This window comes from Vombatus ursinus, unplaced genomic scaffold, assembly GCF_900497805.2.
Source record: "Vombatus ursinus unplaced genomic scaffold, bare-nosed wombat genome assembly UNPS02007178.1, whole genome shotgun sequence".
Lineage (NCBI taxonomy): Eukaryota > Metazoa > Chordata > Mammalia > Diprotodontia > Vombatidae > Vombatus > Vombatus ursinus.
This window is the reverse complement of record NW_020946956.1, coordinates 2999-8294: the sequence shown is the minus strand read 5'-3', so window position 1 is coordinate 8294 and position 5296 is coordinate 2999. Positions and strand designations below refer to the sequence as shown.

Below are 5296 nucleotides of genomic sequence, written 5' to 3'. Positions count from 1 at the left end.
GAAAGGCTTCCTGGAGGAAGTGGGATTTTTGGCTAGGACTTAAAGGAAGCCAGGAGTTAGAGACGAAGAAGGAGAGCATTCTAGAAATATGGGACAGTCAGTGAAAATGAATGGAGCTGGGAGATGGAGTGCTTTGTTCCAGGAACAGCAACGAAATTATTGTCACTAGATCACATTATATGTGCAAGATGGAATGTAAGATGTAAGAAGATTGGAAAGGTGGAAAGAGGGTGGTACTAATCCACTAGTATGAAAAAAGGAGTTGGGGAAGAAAGAAAGGCTGTGAGAGCTTTAAATGCCAGAGAAGATTTTATATTTGCTCTTGCGGGGACTAGGGAATCACTGAAGTTTACTGAGTAAGAAAGTGGGGTGTGCATGGGTTCAGGGGGTTCTTTTTTCTGCTTATGGGCAACAGAAATATTCCATGCCTGGAAGCACTGAGGTGAGATTACTAATAATCTTTGTTAGGCCTGAACTCTAAGACAGCTATTAGGATGGAAGGTAGCTTACTGTGGTATCCCTAAGGGACAGCTTCCAGAGAAGGCTATCAGAGACCATGAGGTTATCCTAGGGTAGGTCAGTACAAAACCTACCAGGGAGAAATGGCACTCCCTTTACTGTTTAGTTTATACTCATAGATAAAGCATGGTTGTTTCAGATATTACGAAGAGACGAAAACTCAAACCTTGAGTTTGTTGTTCCTTTTCTTTTCCTAAGTCAGCATCTAAACCTGTTTCCCTAAAGAGTAGGATATGAGCCTGGGCCTCTGGAAAGTCTGGAGCTATGTTTTGAGGGAAGAGGTCTTGCTTGGGGTTATGCCCAGGGAGGAGTTTTTTCACTGAATGGGGACTCTGGGAAATTCTGGGGTGCTGGCAGACTCTGGTCACTTGGAGGTATACCACAACTTTAGCCAGATCATTCACATAGCCATCTGCCTTCACTTCAGGGTGGTGTTCACTGTAGGTGTTCATTAGTGTTCATTTCCTGAGCCCAGCTACAATGTTCTCATCCTGCAGTAAAAGGCCCCTCCTACATCATTCATATATCATCTGCAATCTTGATGGCCTGGTGTGCTTCCATGCCCATTTCCTTTAAGGCTGCCTTGAAGAACTCAGAGACTAGTTTTCCTACCACTTTAGTGCAAATAACACAGGCATTACTCTGCTGCCTTCATATATGGTCTAGCAGGGGTGGGGAACTGCAACCTCAAGGCCACATGTGGCCCTGTAGGTCCTCAAGTGCAGCCCTTTGACTGAATCCAAACTTAACAGAACAAATTCCCTTAATAAAAGGATTTGTTCTGTTAAGACTTGGACTCAGTCAAAAGGCCGCACCTGAGGACCTCCAGGCCACAGGTTCCTCACCCCTGGAATGTCTTCATGTGTGGGGCCAGCATCGAGCATCAGGCCATCTGTTTTCTTTATAGTAGCACCCTTTTCCCAGGGATATAAGGACTAGATTCTCCAGATTGATGAGAACTCAGAAAGTCACATTCAGATTTTGTCAATAACAACCACCCTCTGCATCTGTGATGACAACACAGTTTGGACTCGATGTATTTACTTCACTGAATTCAGAACACACATAATCATGAAAAAGCAGATGGGACTGCAGGCCTTACTCTTTCAGAATCTGGCATGCAGCCAGGGAAAGAGATAAGACTTCATTCACCAACATGTCAAATTCCAAATGCTGAAGCAATCTCAGGAACCTGTCCTGAGACTTCTGGGATTCTTTCAATACAGAACTGCATGGGCAGCTAAGTGGCGCAATGGATAGAGTACCAGCCCTGGAGTCAGGAGGACCTGAGTTCAAATCCGACTTCAGACACTTGACACTTACTAGCTGTGTGACCCTAGGCAAGTCACTTAACCCCATTGCCTACCTAACCCCCCCCAAAAATACAGAACTGCAATCAATGGGGGTCAGTCTCACAGTTTAGCCTCTGTGCCCATCCTGTTATCATCACATTGGCACAAAAGGGTGGGGAGGAGATACCCTTGGTTGGGCAGTAGCTGAAAAATCACCAGCCTGACTTCCCAATGGCAGTGCAGAAGCATCTGGGAAATAAAATCTGCAGGAGGCAGAGTCATGGTGGCACAGGTGCGGGTGGGAGAGGCAGGGACTGGAGGAGATTTCTTATTTTTGTTAGAATTTTCAAAAAAGCAACTTTAGTTTTGTCATTTCTATTTTCTTTGTTTTCCAATTTATCTAATTCTGCCTTTTTGTGCCTATTTTATGCTTATTTGTTGATTTCCTAATTTTTAAACCGTTTTTAAAGTTCATTCCTTTTCTTTTTCTATTTTGCTTATTTATGTTCTTTGGGACATAATCTTTCCTCTAAGGACTGCTTTAACTGCATCCTTCTAACCATGCCTAACCTCAAATGGGTTGCTAAGCCCACTGAAAGAGCACTAGATTCTGAGTATTGGGTTCCAGTTTTTGGGCTTTCTTACTTAATTAATGCTATGTAACCCTGTGGTACAGTGGGAAAAGCACTGGCTCTGGACTCACAGAACTTGAGTTCAAATCCTATCTCTGTCATTTATGACCTGTCTGACCTTGGATAAGTCACTTCTTCTCTCTGGGCTTCAATTTCCTCACCTGAAAAATAAATAAATTGCACTAGATAATTTCTAAGGTTCTTTTCAAATATAAAAATCTATGGCTGTTTGAATATTAAAACTTATACCCTAAATAATTAGAAGATAATAAGAAACCTTTCCCCAGCTATAGTTAGGAGGTAAATTATTAGCCAAAAAAAAAGGATAGAGGCAATCACAAAATGTAAAAGAGATCATTTCAATTACATGAAATACAAAAGCTCTTCCATGAACAAAACTGAGGGAAAAAAAAGAAATAGAATGGGCGAAAATCTTTGTAAATTCATTCATTCAATAAACATTTATTAAGCATCTGCTATGCGCCAGGCACTGTGCTAAGCACTAAGGATACAAAAAGAGGCAAAATACAGTCCCTGCCCTTAAGGAGCTTACATGAGGGAGACAACATGCAAATAAATACATACAAAGCAAGCTATCTACAGAACAGATAGGAAATAATTAACAGAAGGAAGGCACTGGAATTAAGAGGGGTTGGAGAAGGATTCCTGTAGAAGACAGATGAGACTTAAAGGAAGCCAGAGAGGTCAGTAGTCAGAGTGGAGGAGGGAGAACATTCCAGACATGGGCCACTGCCAGAGAGAATACCTTGAACTGAGAGATGAAGTGTCTTGTTCAGAGAACAGCCAGGCTGTCAATGTCACTGGATCAAAGAGTATATGTTGGTGTGTAAGAAGAGTGGAAAAGCAGAAGGGGGGTAGGGGGCTAGTCAGGGGCTTTGAATGCCAAACAGAGCATTTTGTATCTTCACCTTAGACCATACATACACACACACACACACACACACACACGGCTAGGTATAGTGACAAGGACTGGAGCTGTAATAGTTTAAGGATCTCAGAGATGAGGAAACTAGTTGACACTTTCTGCCTAGATCATTGAACAGTTAACCAACTTGCTAAGAGTTACTTAGAATGTCTCGGAGAAGGGGCCTGAACCCAAGTCTTTGTGACTTAAAAGCCAGCTCTCTATCTACTATGCCATGCTTGTGTGTGTGTGTATTACTCCCCAAAAGGTAAATGGCCAAAGGAGAATAGTTCTCATAAACAACTGGAGAGTACTAACAACTACTGTACCTAATAAAAAGCTCAGTACTTGGATCATAATTTTTCTCTTTTCCCCAACTTCTTGTCCTCAAATTAGGGGACTTCATTAGAGTACACAATGATTCTCACTAACCACTGAGCTCCTCTTCCCATGACCTATTCTACCCCATCTCAACCACAAACAAAGATGGTTATACCTTTGATCTTACCATCACCTCAAATGTGCCACCTCCACATTCAGGAATTCCCAAATTCTCTTACCTAAACATAATCTATTGGTTTTTAAACTTTTCCCTGTCTTCCTTTACAAACCTCTATTCTTCATCCCCACTATGACCTTAAATATTTTGATCCCTCAGTGCTCTCCCAAATTCCATCTCCCTTGCTCTAGCTACTCTCTCCTCTTTTCTCCATCTTGATCCCTAGGTAAACAGATTCAACTCTATACTATCCTCCTCTTGAATCCTTAGCTTCCTTATTATTTGGCCAATTGCACCCTGCCATGCTTTAGCCTTGGATCACTCTTGCCATCTGATCTGCTGCCTTTCCTCTTATACATGTGCTGCTGAATAAAGGTAGAAAAAATTATAAAACTGTTCAGACAAGGTCCATTGCAAATTTGTCACACGATCTCACTGCTACTAGGCAATCCTTCTATATCTGCCTTTTCAACACTATACCACTCTCCACAGAAGTTCTTCCAAATCTTTTTATCTCTTCTCAAACTTCCCGTGGCTTCCCTTCCCCCACTCAGGGGGGAAACATCTGATATTTTACAGAACATATTCAGGCCCTATCACTCATATACCTTCTGTTGCTATCTCTGCCTTTGTCCCTGTCCAATATACTGAGGTACCCATACTCTTTATGAAAGCTAATCCCTCTCTCTACCTGCTCAAGTAATCCCATTCCATCCTGTCTCCTTAAACAGATTGCCCCTATGTCATTCCTATTCAATCACTTATTTTTAGTCTTTCCCTGTCCACTGGCTTATTCCCCAATGTCCACAAACATGTTCAAGTCTTCCCCATCCTGAAAAAACACTCACTTGATCCTTTCATTCTTACATCCCTTTTGCCCTTTGTGGCTACACTTGAAAATGCTGTTTACAACAGATGCTTCCACTTTCTCTCCTCTTCTTAAGCCCTTAAAATCCAACTTCCAACCTTATCATTCCACCAAAACTGCTCTCTCCAAAGTTACCAATGATTTCTTAGTTGCCAAATCCAATGGCCACTTCTTAGACCTTTCTCCTCAGTCTCTCTGTAGCCTCTGACACTGCTGATCACCCTTTCTTCCTTGATATTCTCTTCTCTAGGTTTTTTTTTATTAATTTATTTTGATTTATCAACAATCATTCCCATAAGCTTTTGAGTTTTAAATTTTTCTCCCCCTCCCTCCCCACCCCCTTCCCTAGGATGGTGTGCAATCTGATATAAGGTATACATATACATTCCTATTAAACATATTTTCACATTAGTCATGCCGTAAGGAAGAATTAGAAACAACAGAAGGAACCACAAGAAAGAGGAAACAAAACAGAAGAAAATAAAGAGCAAATAGTATGCTTTGATCTGCATCCAAACTCCATAGTTCTTTGTTTGGATGTGGATAGCATTTTCCATCATG

At 41.6% G+C, this 5296-nt stretch overlaps 1 pseudogene; it reads right to left on the bottom strand.

Annotated features, from left to right (window-relative positions):
- Positions 1-632: 632 nt before the first annotated feature.
- On the bottom strand, positions 633-2093 carry LOC114033437 (annotated as a pseudogene).
- Positions 2094-5296: the final 3203 nt, after the last annotated feature.